Here is a 19,152-nt window from a genome sequence, read left to right as displayed (position 1 = left end):
TTACAAAGATGAATATTGCTTTACAGTGTCATCTGATCTACCAGCCTTATTCAGGCCTTATCTACAATGTCAAACAATATTGTTTTCTCTAAGGCAGAGTTAGGACCATGTATTTTGTTGAGTTGCTCACAGTTTTTAATTCTTCTTCTGTTTTTGTTTGTTTGTTTGTTTGTTTGAGCTTTAATGACCTTCATTGTCATGAAAGATCACAGGCCAGAGGTGACACAGGTGCTTCCTCAATTTACATTTGCCTCTGCACCAAACCAAACATTGTGCAGGCTCTTCCTAATAAGAGACAAAATCAAGACACGTATTAAAATTCTGTCATTTGGAAATAATGTTGGTCAAATGCTGAAAGTCTTACTTTTGTCTTGATTCCAACCATGAGCCAGCTACATTTGTGTCAAGAAAATTTGTGTTGCTTAAGGGAGTCAACATCCTTTACAGCAGATGAACAGTCTTCATGTTGTACTGCCTCTCATGGGGGCAGAGACTGTGGCCTCACATATTATGTCAAATCTAGGTGTAATTAGCAGCTGCTGCCTATCAAAGTTGTTTGTCTTGATTTTTCCATATCCATGGACTAAGACTGAAACCACCAGTCTAAGTCCTATCAAAACCCTTAAAATCTGTGTCATTTTGGTACCCATTTTTTTTTGTTGGTCATGAGGCTTGAACTCTGGGCTTGGGTGCTGTCCCTCAACTCTTCAGCCAAAGGCGAGTACTCTACCACTTGAGCCACAGTGCTACTTCCAGTTTTCTGGTGTTAATTAGAGATAGGAGTCTCATAGACTTTCCTGCCCAGGCTGGCTTTGAACTGTAGTCCTCAGATCTCAGTCTCCTGAGCAGCTAGGATTACAGGCATTTGTCACTGGCAGCCAGTGGTACCAGTTTTTCAATGAGGTCTAACTTAATGCATTTAGGTTTACAACAAGTAGAATTTTTTTCTTCTCTCCTGAATTAAGATTGATTAAAGTTAGAATAATTAGATGCTAAAATGCTACTCTTCCAGTATTCTTCAACTCATCAGTAATGATGAGTAGAAGTAGACACAAAGGACTATCTATCTAAAGCTTCATTCCTGAATTGTTGAGCCTGACTCATGTTGTCTTTAGTATTAGAGAAAAGGCTTCCGATAGGTCCAGAAAGGCCAGGACCTACTCAAGCATTCAAGGTTGCTGTCAAGATGAACACTTTATCTGAAGACAGACAGACATATACAAAGGCCGGGGGTAGGGAGGGAGGAAGGGGGAGGAGTGGGGGAAACAGAGAAATTGAAACTATGATTGCTTCATTCTTGTTCTCAAATTCATCCATCAGATTCTTTCCTCTCAAACATTTGGAAAGAAATCTTAGGGAGGGAGATCAGAAAAAGTCTAACCATTTTCTCTCCCAGGATTTGAGACAAAAAATAAATAAAAATCTCTACCACTTTTGGGAGATTTTCATGGCGAGGCTCTTGACAACATAAAATTTTTCTTTGAAGTGAACTTTTTAGTATTCCAGTAGCAAAAGGAAGAGAAATATTAATAAGAAACACTATTGTCCTTTGGAACTGTCCTTTCTGTGTTCAAAGTACCTTCTACCAGGGAGAAACTCCTGATTTCTTCACACACACTTTGCTTGCTGAGTCTGTAAGGAGCAGCGGGGATCTACACATGCTTTCTCTTTCCCTTGGACTCTTCTAAAGTAACATTCTACTCCCCTCCACAGAATAAGCAATTAGTTCAGAAGAAGGTCTACTTACCTGGGGTGTATTTGCAGGTACAGCTCACACATGCTCCAATAATCACATCCTTCAACAACTTGATATGTACAAAGCTACTGTTCAAATCTCTACCTCTCACTCCTATGACTGTCTCTCAATTGCTTCTGAGTCTAGGTTAGTAAAGGAGGATATGTTTCATATCTGACTCTGTGAGCTCCAACAGTCATGGAGAGGAAACATGTAGCACTTCCTGGCAGGGGCCAACAATGAATCTAAAGTCCTTTATATTTCCTATATATTTTAAGCTGAAACATCTGTCACACAGATTTAATGGCCATTTTTCTTCCCTTTTGCATATGATTTGAAAATTATTCAACCAGATGGATATTGAGTTCTTTTAATACTTATTCTATTAAATTTCATTTCATCTGGCTAAAATAACACACCAATTATCTTCTTGCAAACTTCCAAGTTGTTTTATTTTTATTTTACAATCTCTGTCCAACTGTATAGTCCAGGTCCAAGTGATGTTACACTTTTTGTCAACTCTTACCACTCCAAACAGTCCTTCTTGAAAGATACTGGGGAATAATTGGGGGATATAGTGTAGTTAATTTCTGTCTGCCAAAAGAAAGCTAATGGGACCACAGAAGCACCAAGGGGAGTGGGCTTTTTTTGTTATAAAATGGGTCAAATTTGTTTTCCATTATGAGTCTGCATTGTGTAAGGTGGTGCTATTGTACTCTTGCATTCTGTTCAGAAAGTGCTTCTTCTTCCTACTGTGATGAAACAGGAATAAGTGTTTTTCCTGAAAACAGATGAATCTCTCAGCCTGGAGATAGAGCACAATGTACATCCCAATTGTGGCTGTCCCAATTTGTAGGATTCAGCCTTTCCTGACGATCCCCAGGCCTGTTCTTTAATAATAGCCTTCACATATAAGAAGAGTTATTGTATGGCAAATGTACCCTGAATCTAGCTGAATAAGGGGAAATTGCTCTGAATAACACCAAATCTATGCCAGCTAGAAGAATTCTCACATAATATACTCTTGTTGAACATTGATGAAGGTTAAGACAATACCGAAATATCCAGGTTATCTATAGGCAGACATTTAAAGAACATCACAGTACAGTAAAATTTAGTCCTGAATAAAGTCTAAATCTGGTCAATGTGGCACCAGTTCCCAGTTGCCCAAACAAGATAGATATTATTATAATTGATTGTGGAAACTCTGAAGTCAGTCATGGCCATGCAATTACTCTCAATGTCATGCTTCAATCTGACATTGCCAATAGATCAGAGTAGTCACATGAGATGAACACTTTGACATCTATAAACCAGGCCAACAAAGAGGTCTCTAAAGGATCAGATACAGGTGTTGGAATTCAGTATTTCATTGTCAGTTGTGCTTTTACTTTTGTGAAACTCCCTTATTCTTAATATACTTCAAACACTGGACTATTGATAATAAGGTTTTGGAAGATGGTGAACCCAAGAATTTATATGCCAATCCTGACATGTGGTATATGTCAGAGGAAGAATTTTAAAAGGAACATGGATATTTATAGAAATATTGAACCCTTTAGTCTATGTAACAATCCATCATATAAAGTATTAAAATAGTTTGCTCTGCTGCCCCTATAAATTTTAGAAGATATCTAGGCATAGTGACTCACATCTGCCATCTTACCTATTTGTAAGGCAGAGATCGGGGAGGTTGTAATTTGAGGCAATCTCAGGCAAAAAGCTTGTGAGGCCTCTTCTCAACATATAGAAATCTAGATGTACTGGCATACACTTATCATCCTCAGCTACTTGGGAAGCATAGATCATATGAATGCAGTCACAAGAGCCTAACAAAGCAAACACCCAAATCTAAAATTTGCAAAGATGGGGAAGTGGCTTAAGTGGTAGAGCATGTGCTACAAGCACAGGGTCTTGTGTTCAAACCTTTGGCAAGCAAAATTTTAAAAGAAAAAGTAAAAATTGGGGAAATTTCATTTAAGGACTTTTAAAAGCTCAAGTTAACATATAAAATGGCAAGTGATTACAAGAAGACATCTACCAATCATTAATTACCATGACTAAGAATGGGCCTAAAGCTAAGAAATCAGAATTCCACTAATCAAGTTTGGGAAGATGTCTCAATCTGGACAGAGAATGGTTACATTTAAAAACTCCTCCTTTTTATTGTCTTTGACACAAATCAAAGACTACCCAGGTTCCATGGCATAAAATAGCCAAGCTGTATTCATAAATTATTTCATTTTCATCCCTGTCATGATTCTATGGCTTTAGAACAAGAAATGTGATTTTCCTCTGTAAAGGACTCAGAAAACATCAATTTCAATTCATACACAAGGGGCTGGGAAGGTGGCTCAGTGGTACAGTGCTTGCCTTGCCTGCATGAGGCCCTGGGTTCAATTCCTCAGCACCACATAAGCAGAAAAAGCCAGAAGTGGGGCTGACATTCAAGTGGTAGAGCGCTAGCCTTGAGCTGAAGAGCTGAGGCATACTGAGCAGGCCCAGAGTTCAGGCCCCACGACCAACCAAAAAAAAAACACCAAATTCATAGACAAATGGTACACACAAGGGATCATTACATTGACCCTGTTATATAGCACCCAGGCTGGAATGTTTATGAAAAAAGGGTAAGAGAAGAAACCACTACTATTTTTTATAGTGTGAATGCAGCAGAGCCAGAGACTTCCCTCATTTGGATTATATATCCCACATTGGATTAGAACTATATTCCTGTCACTTGCCCAATGTTTTGATTTTTTATCTATGTATAGACCCTCATCCACATTCACATTATGATCATAGTTTTCCACGAATAGCTCTATGTCAGAAAGAGTTAGAGCCAGAAACTCAACTGTGAACCCTACGTCTGCCCAAATACTTGCCAAGCCAAGCTAAGCCTGATGGATCTTATGTTGTAAACATTATGACAATCCTTTTCAATGCTCATAAAGATAGTTAGAGGATTGACTGATCTACACTGGTTATTTAGAAAGACTATTTACATTGCTATACTACTAAATAACAAACAGAAAGAAAAGACACCACGAATTTCCCCGTTCTCCTGGCTAGCCTGGCACTGTGATTATCCCAGCTCAGCCTCTTAAGTAACTTCAATGCTACCAATGACTAACATTAAATAATTTAATGAAAGAGATAACTTAGGTCATTGGCTGTCCCAATTTTCAAAAAAACATACAAAATATCAGCTGCTAATGTTGTATCTCCTAAGATAACATACAATTTATTCTATGTAAAAACACTCCTTCCATCCAAGGCAGCCTGTGCTGGACCACTTCCTCCTAATGAACTTAATGCACTATGATCTAGAGAGTTAAGTTCGCTCACATTTATTTGTATATAAATAGAAGTAAGTATAGGCAAGGAGAGCTCACATGTTTTTCTTCGTCTTCAAAAGAGAGCCAAATTTGGGGGTACTGGAAAGAAGAGAGGAAAGGGAAAGAATGCAGAAGTCATTTGGTAAATGAGCCTGGAATGGTAGCACTTCTGTCTCATTTATTTGTATCATTGAGGTAGGCAGAGATAACCAGCTTTCTCTCAGCCTGACCATAAAGTCTCACCCTCAGATTCTCCTTCTATCCCTCTGCTTAGTTATGGATGTCACATTTTGTGTTGGCTTTATACATATAAAGAATTCCATTCTGATTAAATATTGAACAGTTATATGGTCAGGCCTCCATGCAAACGGCAGAGGACTGAGTCCATGGGAAATCTAAGTCATAAGAAATAGTCCCACGGAGGCTATCCATTCTGTACAAGTGACAGAGACATTTATAAAACTGCCTAAAGCCTATAAATCAAATTGAGAGCCCAACGAAATTACTGTACATTGGAAATATAAATGTATACAGTCACGTATACACAACAATGATTCATATCACTGAAGGACTCACGAAGCTCAGTTTCAGTTATAAATTATTCTGAATTTCTCAGGCAGGATTTTGCCAGGAAGCAGAAAGGGTTCAGCTTGATGCTCATTGGTCAAGAAGGAATAAAATAAATTCCAGGAAATGGAGGATTTCAGGTGTTAGTTTGTACAAAATGAGAGCTTATGACTAAGCAACATTGTGCTTTTTCTCCCTGAAGCATCTGGCCAACTTGACCTCTAAATCTCTCTAATTGCCCCTCAAAGGCAGATTATGACATTATCCCATTTTATGGATAAGGACTCTGTAAAATGTAGTCTTATGAATCTGCCCAAGGCTTAGGGGAAATTTGTTTCTGAGATCCTCACAGAACTGAAGCATGTGTGTGCAGTACCAGAGAGAAAGGTGAACTTACAGCCTGTTTAGGTTGTAAACTTGGTAAAATCCCTTAATTCAGTTATAAACTGTCTCTATAAATGGAAAATGCTTTGTGCATTTTAATATGCTACAAGGTAGTGTTTCACCATAGAGAACATAGTAGCCATGTGACTGATTAGACCACTTCTAAAAAATGGTAGCTACATTTGCACATCGTGATTTCAATTTTTTTTTATTTTCTACTTTAATCCTGTATACATCCCTGCACTTTCCTCACCTCCCACTTCTGTTCATACCTAGGCTGCTAGAAAAATCTCCCAATGTATAATATGCCTATGTGTCCATTCCTTTTCTGTTCACCAAACTTCAGTGGCCCTATGGTGTCAATATATTTATTGGTTGAGTTCTCTGCTATATAGAATAGAAAAATTATAGTAGTAACGTATATATTATAAATTCATTCATTTATTTCCTCAAGAAAAAATTGTGTATCTTTATGCCAGACATTTTCTGGCCACTGAAAATACAAAGTGTCTATGTTTTCATATGAATGAACAAACAAAAGATCAACAAGTAAAAAATACAGCATGTGGCAAATAGTTTAGACAAGTTAACCGACAACTTTGAAGAGAAAGTGACTTTGGAATAAATATCAAACTAGTGCCATGAACTTAAAACATCACTGTTTATTTCCATATGCTAGTAAGAATTGACTCTAAGTTTAAGATTGCCACATTTTTTTAATATTGATACAAAATTCCAAGTTAATTTTGCATTTTAGATGGCTCTATCCTAAGAAATCTGTGACACTTATACTAAACATGATATTATCTGAAATTTAAGTTTAATAAGAACTCTAATTTGACCTATCAGTTATGTTCAGTCTAGGGATACAAAGTAAGCCTACTTTTCACAGCAGGTCACTTTTTGAGATTAGTTATTAACTTAGTGCTGACTGAAAAATCTTTATTAGTCTCGTGTCCCAAGCACTGATATCCCCTGTTGACACTGTATTTGATTTTGGTACCCTGGTATTGTATATATGTTTATCCAAATTAGGAAAGCAAAGGGGAACAACAGAATGATGAGGCAAAGGAGGAAGGAGTCACCAATGCAACAGCAATACTCACAAGACACTATGTTGGAAATAATCTACACAACTTGGGAGGGGGGATTGGATGAAGGGAAAGTAGGAGAAAAATGAGGGAGGGGATAACAAGTTTGACAAGAAATGAACTTATTACCTCACTGAAGTACCTGTAACCCCTCTGTGTATCACCTTGACAATAAAAAAGTAAAATTAACTGAGAAAACATAAACAGTCATGAAAAGATAAATTATCAGATAAGCAGATGTTCACCACTGAGGCTGGCTGAGTGTAAGTTCAAGACGAGAGTGCAATGTGTGTGTTAGCAGTAGGAGGGAGACAGATATGCCCTGTAATGTTTTCTCAGAAATACGAAGCCTGTATTCACTCACAAGCCACATTTTCAAGTCATAGTACAAAAAACAGATTTAGTAAGAAAAGACAATGCAATTAATTTTGAAGACACTGGAGTCTGAACTATGTTCAACTGTGCTGAGTTGGGTCAATTTTCCTGGAATTATGGGTTCTGCTATGGGTGGAGGTGAAGGTTGGATAGGGAAACATCTATATCCTGAGTGCTTAGAAAAAGAAATGTTTAGCCTCCAGTCCTTAGTTAGATGGATACAGCTCCTAGAATAAATCATATCTTGGTTTCCACATTAGAGGAGAAAATTTGACTCCTCCAGTTTGTGGGGCCAGTGCAACAAGGTCAAAGAGATTCTTAGAAATACAAACACAAATAAGCTTTTTATGTAGAAGTTACTATATGACAGGTGTTTTTCTATACTGACTCATTATGAGCTATGTCCTAATCATATTCCCATATTACAAATGAAAAACAAAGCTCATGAGTTAACTTGTGATTCTGAAACCAGGAAATGAATTTAGAATTTGAAGAAAAATTTAAGTCTACTAATGATCTGATGTGAATTAGAACAGTGGTTTTTAGAAAGCAATCTTTTATATGGAGGGAGTCAGGGCTGTGTGTGAAATTAGGCTTTCATGTCTGATAGGCAGGAACTCTACCACTTAAGCCATAACACCAGCACTTATTTTGTGCTTTATTTATTTTCTCCAATCAGGCCTATCATTTTGCCCAGGGCTTGCGTCTGAATAAAATCACCCTACTTATTACTTCAGAGAATCTGAGATTATTAAAACATACCATCTCCCCTACTTTATTTGTTCAAATGGAGAGCTTACTAACATTTTTCTTGCGTTGTGTTAGCATTGAAACAAGATGCTACAAATTTCCACCTAATTTTTTTCACCAAATTTCAAATAGCTGGTATTATAAGCATGTAAAACTACACCTAGTATAGAAAGTATTTTAATTCTGTCTCTTAACGTATATAACATTTGTACAAGTAACTTGTACTTTATATTCATTTTGTGTATCATTTGAGCAGTTGTTTAAGATGATGTATGATGTATGTATGGATTTCACATATCTTATTTTAGTGGTTGAAAATATGAGCACAGAAGTTACTTTTTTTCCTTTCTGTATGCAGTAAGCAGATTGATCTCACCTGGGGCAGGGCAGTCTTTGTCATGGGGAGGGTCTTTCCATCTGGGTACCATGTACCTTATCTCTGAGCTCCATGGTAATAACAAAAACTGGGCATTTCTTTCCAGCTCCCTTCCAGTGTGACTATCATGGGCGGCTTTCACACTTAGCCTTGAAGGAAAACAATTGTCTTAAAAAGAATCTGGGCTTTCCCATTTACCTTTCCAATAACAGGATAGAAATAGAAGAGGACAATTAGAAAACCAATATACATCAGTAATAGAGGAGAATTTGGATTCATTTCAATCTCACCCAAAACATCATCTTTTCACTCTTCTAAACTAAAGCCTCAAGCTAAGGAGAGATGATTTTTATCATAAAATCAGGAGTCATTCATTGATACCTTTCACATCCATACAATATACAGTGTCATAATAGGCCAAAATTCCAACATCCCTTTATATGTTAAACCATGTGCTATAGGGCTCTGCATGTTTTCTTCAATGAAATTCAAGAAAATAGCCAGGTGCTGATGGCTCACACCCATAATCCCAGCTACTCAGAAGGCTGAAATATGGGAATCTCAGTTTGAAACCAGACAGAAAATACTATGAGATTCTGATGTGCAAATAACCAGCAAATAGCTGAAAGCAGAAGTGTGGCTCAAGTGGCAGAGCACCAGCCTTGAGCAAAAAAGCTAAAGAACAGCTCCAGGCCCTAATTACACATCCCAGTACTGGTACACCCACACCCATACCCACAAACACACACACATGCACACACACACACTAAATATCAAGGAAACAAGTAAGGAGTAATAGAACTTTACTCACAAATCAATGTCAATCACAAAATCACAAAACGTCCTTGGTGGGAACTTGCTATTATAATCCTCATTTAGAAATTTTTTTTTTAAAAGATAAATGCTCAGACAAGATTCCAGGATGTTAGTTGACAGTAAGAAGGAGAAAGTTTTATATTTGTTTATACTTGGGGCTTACTTCTCTTCAGATCAGAATCTCAGGGTGAAAGGAAGATCAATTAATCTTCTAAAACAGTAATCATTTAGGCAATAATGAAGGAAAGAGTACATTTTTTTGCCCCATGTTAATTTTGTTTGATGGAAGATTTAGATATGGTAAGAAATATGCAATAATATACATTCAATTACTGTCTAATTATGGAATAAATATAAAAATGTGGTCCTTATGTTCATAGACCCCACCAGGTCCTAGGGCATTGACATTAGGAACAAAGGAGACGAAGAGCAGACACAAAGAGGATAAATGTCCCAGCATACACAGAAATAAAGAGCACAGAAAGGCGCAATCTGGTCAAATATTTAAAAGGCAGGTTATGGTCAACCTCCAGCCTTGGATTAATGAGAAAGATAGATTTCATCCCATGGGAAAGCTATTATAATCAATAAAGTTTTTGAGCACAGATATTTTCAACTTCTTACCATCTTAATTGATTAAATTTATAGGTCACAACACATCTTCCCCTGTTAATTTTCCTTTCTGTAAGATAAGGAAATTCACCCTTCTCTAAGGAACCTAGTTTTTCATATTGTTGTTGTTGTTGTTGTTAATAGAGTCATTAGCTGGGTACTGGTGGGTCATGCCTACAATCCTAGCTACTCAGGAGGCTGAGTTCTAAGGATCATGGTTTAAAGCCAGACTGGGCAGAAAAGTCCTGTGGAGGCTCTTATCTCCAATTAATTACTCAAAAAACCCAGATGTTGTGCTGTGGTTCAAAGTGGTAGAGCACTAGCCTTGAGCATAAGAGCTCAGGGACAGAACCAGGCCCTAAGTTCAAGCCCCATGACCACCAACAACAACAGAGTCATGATCTCCTTTTAAATACCTAATATTCACTGTTGCATTTACCAAAATTAACTGCAGGCAATTAAGTCTTCAAATGAGTTCTGTCCTAAAGAATCATAAAAATGAAGCAGGGCTCCTTCAAGATTAAACACATTCATTTCCAGCAGTGTCATTCTGTGTCTTTCCTTACTGAAATGTAAAATAAAATGAAAATCTACTTGGAAGATTTGAAGGGTCTTTACTTCTTTCTCAATCAAGAAAATGTAAGCAACATCTGAAATAGACTTAAACAATAGCAAAGAACATTCTTTATTTCCAGTAGGGACATTTTGAAATTTGTATTACACTTGTAAGACTCTCACTGAAGTACTAAATTAAAAAGGAGCTTTAATTTCCCAGGTGCTTCATTTCTGGGAATACCTTTCTGCGAATCATGCTACTACTCTCTTGGCACAAAATAGAGTTTGATTCATGTTATAACTTTCGAGAATGCCAAGTTGAGTATTCCAGAAAATAAGAGTATAAGAACTCCCAAGTAGATAGAACCTCATTTTGAGTTGTTATCCAAAATAGATATGAAATCAAATGGATTTGGACCTCAGTTGACACAGGGACTTGATGTGCAGACATATGGAAATTCAATTTTAACAAACAATCTAATTATAAAATGGGCAAACAACCAGGAAGAGATACTTTATGTGGATGATGTACAGAAGCCAACTGAGCACATAAAAAGATGTTCAAAGAATGCAACTTGAAACCACAATGACATTTGCATGTACACCTATAAGAGTAACTATGATAAAATAACAAGTGACAATCAAACGACTACAACTATGTTTACTCTTGCATTGGCAGTTAGGATATGAAACTGTGCAGAGAGTCTGGACATCATACAGTTAGTTTTATTTTTTTAATATACACACAACTATTCTATGGCTTCGCTATTTATCCAGAGACATGAACCAATATGTTGCTCATGTCCAAAACTTAAGCACAAATGTTCACAGTGGTTTTGTACATGATATTCCATTAGAAAGAGCCCAGGTGTCTTTCAACAGTTAACCTGTCAATTGGTTAAATAAACTGAATAGTTACAGTTTAAAAAGATAAATGGTATGTCATAATGTATAATAGTATTCTGTAATTTAAAAAAAATACATTGATACTAGAATCTCAAGATGATTATTGAGGAAAAGTCAGTTCCTAGAGTATACTCAATGCAAAATTTCATTTAAACCTCATTCTCAGATTGACAACTCACAGACAAGGAACATAGATGAGAACACAATGGTTGTAAGTTCACAAAAGGGATATGAGGGCATAGTGGTCATGTAAAGTCACAAAGGTTATATGAGATCTCAATGGCAAAGATAGGTCACAATTGTCATGAGGAAATAAGGAGGATGTGAGGTTGCAATGGGTCTGTATGTCCCAATAGCAATATGAGACACAATGGTCATGTGGTCATAATAAGTACATGAGGTCATGAGAATAGGGGGTCACAATGGGTCTATGACGTCACCATTATGAGTTCACAATGGGGATGTGAGGTCACAATGGGTCTGTGATATCACAATGGCATTATGAAGGCACAGTGGTCATAAGGTCACAATGGGGATTTGATATCACAATGGGTTGGTCATGTCAAAATGCTGATATGGTCAAGAGGTCTCTATGAGGATGTGAGGTCAAAATGGTTACATAGTGTCACAGCTGAAATATGAGTTCACAATGGTCATGTCATGATTTCACAATGGCAAAATGAAGGCCAAATGGCCATGAGGTCACAGTGAGAATGTGAGATCACAAGGGGTCTGTGATATCACAATGTAAAGTGAGATGACAGTGATTAGTCGACATGGGTATATAAGGTCACGGTGGGTTTGTGATGTCATAATGCAAAGTAAAATCATAATGTTCTTCAGTTCACAAAGGCAAAGGTAGGTAACAGTAGTCATGGAGACACAATGAGGATATGATATCACAATGGATGTGTATGATGTCACAACGGATCTGTGATGTCACAATCTAATGTGAGATTAAAATGGCATGTGTTCACAATGAAGATGCAAATTCACAGGGAATCTGAGGGGTCACGATGGCAATATGAAGCCACATGGTCATGCTATGATAATGTGACTATGAGATCCTAATGGAGATATGAGGTCCCAATGGGTCGGTGATGTCACAATACAATGTGAGATTCCAATGTCAGGAGGTCACAAGGGGGGATATGTGGCAACACTAGGTTTGTGATGTCACATTGCCAATATAAAGGCGCAATGGTTATGAGGACACATCAGGATGTGATATCACAATATATATAAGAGGACATAAGGGATCTGTGATGTCAGAGGTCATTGTGAAACCACAATGATAATGAGGTCACAGTGGCTGAGATTATAATGGGTCTGAGATGTCACATGTGAGTTTACAACGGTCATGAGTTCACAAAAGGGATATGAAGTCCCAATGGGTAGGTAATGTTCCAATGGCGAAATGAGGACACAATGGTCACGAGGCTATGGAGTTTAATGTGTGAGGTCACAATGGCTATATGAGGTCACATGGTTTGTTATATCACAGTTACAAAGTGAGATCATATAGGTCATAATGGCAATATGAAATCACAATGGATTTGTAATGTCACAGTGGTGATATGGGTCTATGATGGTCATGAGATCACAATAAGGATCTGAGGTCACAATGTTTATATATGGTCACAGTAGGTCTGTGATGTCACAATAGCAATCTGAGAGAACAATGGACATGAGGTTATAATGAGACATGAGGTCACAAGGGGTACATGAGGCCATAAAGCCTATGATGTCACAATACAGAGTAAAAGCACAATGGTTAGAGGTCAGAGTGGGGATATGAGGTCACAATGCACAGTGAGATGACAATGGCTGTGAAGTATCAATGAGGATATGAGGTCACAATGAGCCAGTGATGTCACAAGGTAGAGTGGTACCAAAGTGGGGATATGAGGTCACAATGGTTCTACAATGTCACAATGCAGAGTAAGATGACAATGGTTGAGGTCACAGTGGGTCTGTGACACCACAATGCAGAATGAGATCACAATGGTCAAGAGGTCTCAATGGCGATTGAGATCATAATTGTTTATCTTGATATTACCAATGCCAAAAATGATTTGTGAGCTTTTGTTAACTACACAAATTGGAGAAAACTGTAAGAACATATGCTTTCTGTGTATTATTTTGTACAAATACATGTGCACAAATCTGCCATTACCTCTTACTCTGGGTTACAACAGCTCCTTCCTTCTACTCCCTTAAGTATAGGGTTGATCATAAATTCATGCTGTTTCCTGTTCTGAGCATTCTGCACCATTCTTTGTTGTTTTTCATTAACCATGTTCCATCCTTTAATAATAATCTCTTTATTAAACAATCATTCCATGTGTTTCTTGCCAAGATAGCAAGTTATATAAATGTGAAAGCATATTTCACCTGGATAGGCACTGAGCTCTGAGAAAAAAAACAAGCGCCAATTAATTCCATGTAATTCCATATAAGAAATGAATGTGAGCACAGAAATGGGGGGAGGAAGGGTGAACAAATGTAGTCTTGGTATTCAATATGTAAAATTCACTATGTAAATAAAAATAAACTATGCAACTTTTGGGCAGGGATAGGAGGGGGAAACTTGGGGGAAATGAAGGAAGGAGTGATATTGTCAAAGGATTGGACTCATTATTTGACTTATGGACTTGTAACCCTTCTGTATAATACTATAGTAATAATAATAAAATTATATTAAAAAAGAAATGGTCATGAGATAGATCTCACCTAATTTATACAAGCCTAAGAGATTTTAAATAAATCATATTGTCAATTATCTCAGCATAACATTGTCTTGGCCATTGCCTGTGTACGTTTTCTTCTTTAATTAGACTGCATCTCCTAAGGTTCAGATGCAAGTCTTTATGCCAGTCAACCTTCTGAATAAAACTTCCTCCCCTGTTCAAACATTGTTTCATAACCAATTTTTATGGATGCTATTCAAGCTAAAGAAAACCTTTTTCTTTACATCATTTTTTAGTTTATTTAAGAAGTGATAATCTTAGTTTCACCACCTCTCTTTGGTTACCTGAAATATGAAATGTGAGTTGGGAATAAATGCTCTGGATATAGATGTCCAGCACTGGATCTTGGCTCATTTGCCATGAGACATTGGACACCATATTGAAAACTACTCACAGTTTTCTCAAATAAAACTGATGAAATGAATCCATTTCTTAATTATTTTTTCCTGTTCTCCACAGCCAAAAACTTTCAAACAATAGTCTTCTTTGTTGCTGTAGTCAGAATTACAAATATATATTATTGTAAGGTTATATTTTATTTGCAATTTGTTTTCACACATTGACATAGTCAAAAGTTTGAGTGGAGTTTTTAGTTTAGACAATTCCTATAATGTTTTTAACTCTTTTTTTCAACTGATATAAATTAGAAATGAAAGAGAGAATGAGAGACAGAGTAGAGAGACAGAAACCGGCAGAGAAATGTTATAGAAGAGATATAGATCTTTTTTAATTGTTTGAAACTTTACTACAGTGCCTTCAGTTTGGTCCATTTTCCATTCCAATGTTTTCCCTAACCAACCTAGAGCACTTTTCATTATTTCTGTGCACCTCTTGACTGCACTTCTAAACAATTAAGTATCTTTATATATTAGGGTTGCTTTGTGTTCTTTGTCATATAAAAATCTACTGTAAGAAAGAAAACTCATGTCCTGTGTAGGAGTGTTTTGTTTGTACCTTTAAAAAGCTTGTACTCAGGCTGTCAGAGAAAGGAAACAATCTCATTTTCATCAAATATACACAGCAGAAACATTACTCTGATAGGTACTAGAGCTTGAAAACAGAAAAGAAACTGTTGTTACTTAATCAGACACAAATATCACACAGAAGACAATTGCTTTTCTCCAGGCAAACAATGTGCTTACCCAGTAAATTCAGGTGCACTACTGACACAATCTGATCAGAAGCTTTTTGAAGCCACAGATGCATCAGAAATGCTGACTTGTGTCATAAAACAACACGATTACAATTCTTTTCTTTAAAGCAAGAAAAGTTGCAAATTTGGAAGTGGCAAGTATTTACAAAGCACACTGTGATTACCAGCACTTACTTAGTGCTTACTAAGTACCAAAAACTGTGATGAGTTATAGGATTATTTTTTCTATCTTTTTTCCAGCTCAAAATAAATCTAGGAATCTACTGTTAGGCCGATTTTCATAATAAAGTAAATTAACTTATACAAGTTATGTTGCTAATAAATAGCAATAGAGATGAAGGGGAAGGGAAAAAACAAATTGTTTAAATAGGGATACAGGTAGACCCATTGCAACAATGAGATGTACAAGTCGTTATGTCGAAAAACGAACTTTACAACTTTGGTGAGGGGAGGAGGTTGGGGGGTCGGGGGGAGGAAGGTATGGGAAGGGATAGGAAGGGAAAACAAAGGAGGAGGCAACAATGCTTGATAAGAAATGTACTCGTTATTATGCCCATGTAATTGTAACCCCTCTGTATGGTATTTTCACAATAAAAAAAATAGCAATACAGAATCTCAAGTTCAATCCTTTTAGATTCCAAAGATTATATGCAGTTTCAAGTTGTCTATGGCATAGAGCAAAGGTAAGAATAGTCATCTTATGGCTCTACTCCACCCATTTTTATAGCAGTTTATTGAGTACTTGTCACATTCAAAACTTAATTCCAGAGAGACAGATCACTGGAAAGACCTATTTCATTCCTTCATTATAGAAAAAAATAAAATAAATAAATTGTTCCCTTCTATATGATTTTAATATATATTTTTATTGTAAAGATACTGTACAGAGGGGTTACAGTTCCATGAGTAAGGTAATGAGTACATTTCCTATCAAGACTTGTTACCACCTCTTTTGATTTTACCCTACCAAACCTTCCATCTCTACCTCTCCAACTCTTCCCCCCACCCTGGGAAGTTGTAAAGTTTGTCTTCTTGTGCATCTCATTGTTACAATGAGTCAACCTGTATCCTTGTTTCAGCAGTTTGTTATTTCTCCTCCCCAAATTAGAAAAATGTATATTCAAGGGCACCACAATCAAATACAGGGTAAACAGGGGTTATAAAGAACATACAAAAGTAACAAAAAAAATCACATAGTACATTATAAGTACATTAAAAACAACAGCAACAAAGATAAAACCTCTTCTGTCCTTATCTTGGGGTTCATTTTGCTTACCATCATCTTATATGGTCATATGAACATAGCTTTTGACCTTTCAAACACCTGTAGAAAACTAAAGCTAGATCCTTATATATCATCCTTCATCAGAATCAACTCCAAATGGATCAAAGACCTTGAAGTAAAAGCAGACACCGTGAAAACATTATAGGATGGAATAGGAGAAACTCTAGGGCTTCTTGGCACAGGCTGAAATTTTCCTAATAAAGACTCAGAAACACAACAAATCAAAGAAAGTTTGGACAAATAGGATTTCATGAAACTGTAGAGTTTCTGCATGGCAAAGGTCATAGCTAGCAAGATCAATAGAAAGCCCATAGATTGGGAGAAGATCTTCACTATCCATACAAGGGACAAGGGCCTCATATCTAAAATTAAATCCCCCATATTATTTTTTAAATAAAATATGTAGTGCATCAGGAACTATTATGGAATAGTGGGTAAAGTAAAATAAGGGAAAGGGATATGGGGAATGTATGGGTTGGATTGAAACTGGGTAGAACTTTAATAAGATGTGTTGTAAGTATGATATTTAAGCAGATATTTAAAGAAGACAAGGGTATTTGATAGGTTAAAAAAACTGAAAGAGGAGTGCATGTAAGACACAGAATAGCCCAGCCTGCACTGTAGGTGTACACCCCCAATCCTAGCTACTCAGGAGGCTGAGATTCAAGAACACCTGTTTGAAACCAGCCCAGGCAGATAAACCTGGGAGATTATTTTTATTTTTAACTAACAATCAAAAGTCTGTAAGTAGAGACCTGGCTGATAGAATATCAGCCTTGAGCAAAAAATACTAAGAGTGAGAGACCTTGAGTTCAAGCCCCAGTATTGGGAAAGTGAAGGAAGGCAGGAAGACAGGAAGGCAGGGAGGGTGGGGGGAAAGAAAGAGAAAATGAGAGCAAGAAAGGAAAGAAAGAAAGAAAGAAAGAAAGAAAGAAAGAAAGAAGGAAGGAAGGAAGGAAGGAAGGAAGGAAGGAAGGAAGGAAGGAAGGAAGGAAGGAAGGAGAAAAATGGAATGGGCCATGAAATAAGAGTTACAGGTGGACCCATTACAACAATGAGATGTACAAGACGTTATATCGAAAAACGAACTTTACAACTTTGGCGGGGGGGGGGGGGGGGGGGTGGGGTGAGGGTGGTGGTGGTAGGGGGTGTGGGGGTGGGGGTGGAGAGGGGAAGGGATGGTATGGGGAAACAAAGGAGGAGGCAACAATGCTTGACAAAAAATGTACTCACTATTTTGCCCATGTAATTGTAACCCCTCTGTATGGTATTTTCACAATAATTAAAAAAAAACAAAACAGTAAGGCAGAATGGTGATGTCTTATATGACAGGTCAACAACAAAAAGAAAAGTAGTTTCAATAGATAAATTGAAGTCAGACAAGTAACCATGGCTAATGGAAGGATGTTTGTATTTTAAAGTTCATGAAATGGTAGCCAGTCAAAGGTTTGGGACAAAGAAATAATATATTCATTTAACTTTATACAAAACCACTCTTGCTGCTTTGTGAACAGAGAAAGCCTAGAACTAGGGAGACCAGAGGGAAGTCTTACAAAGGATGATAAAAAGTAATAGAATTCTGGACATATTGTGAAAGTAAAACAAGTAGAATCTCTACTGAGATCAAATATATAGATTGAGAGAGACAAATAGAAATACAAATCAGAATCCCAAACTACATTTTTCTTCATTGACTAGAAGGAGAGAGTTTTCATAATCGAGTTAGTATATTCTGAGAAGGAGAAGGGTTAGGAGAATTATCAGAAGTTGGCACTGTGTGGTTGAGGTGGTCATTATGTATCCAATATGTGATGTGGAATGGGCATTTCTTCTATGAGGAGGTAGCTTTGAATTATGATCTCTTTTAGAGGTGTAAATGCGTAGACAGTATGGAGACCTGATAAGATCAGTGAGAAAGTGTGCACAGATGAACAAAACAGCTCCTAAGTTAGAGCTCTGTGACAGGCAGTTGTAAGAAGTCAAGAAAAGGGGGGTAAAACCGCAAAGAAGTACAAGGTAGGAAGAAAGTAAAGCTAATAATGCACTTTTGTAATGGTTTTTTTTTTTTTTTGCCGCTTCTGTGGCTTGAACTCTGGGCTTCAGCACTCTCCTGAGCTTCTTTCACTCAGGCAAGCACTCTAGCAGTTGAGCCACAGCACTACTTCCAGCTTTTTTGAGTACTTTATTGGAGATAGGAGTCTCATGGACTTTCCTGTCCAGGCTGGCTTTGAACCACGATCCTCAGATCTCAGCCTCTTGAGTAGCTAGGATTACAGGCGTGAGCCACGGCACTTGGCAACTTCTGAAATTTTTACTACCATAAACTAATTGCTCAAGAGACTTCACTATGATGTTTAAAACATGCATATGAAGTATTTTGATCACATTCACAATATTTATATTACTCTATTTAAACTCTTCTCACTCCACCCTCTTCCTTTGTAATTAAATTTTTAACAAAT

The sequence above is a fragment of the Dipodomys merriami genome, unplaced genomic scaffold, assembly GCF_024711535.1.
Source record: "Dipodomys merriami isolate MVZ:Mamm:240054 unplaced genomic scaffold, mDipMer1.0.p SCAF_21, whole genome shotgun sequence".
NCBI classification, from domain to species: Eukaryota; Metazoa; Chordata; class Mammalia; order Rodentia; family Heteromyidae; genus Dipodomys; species Dipodomys merriami.
This window is presented reverse-complemented; position numbering follows the sequence as displayed.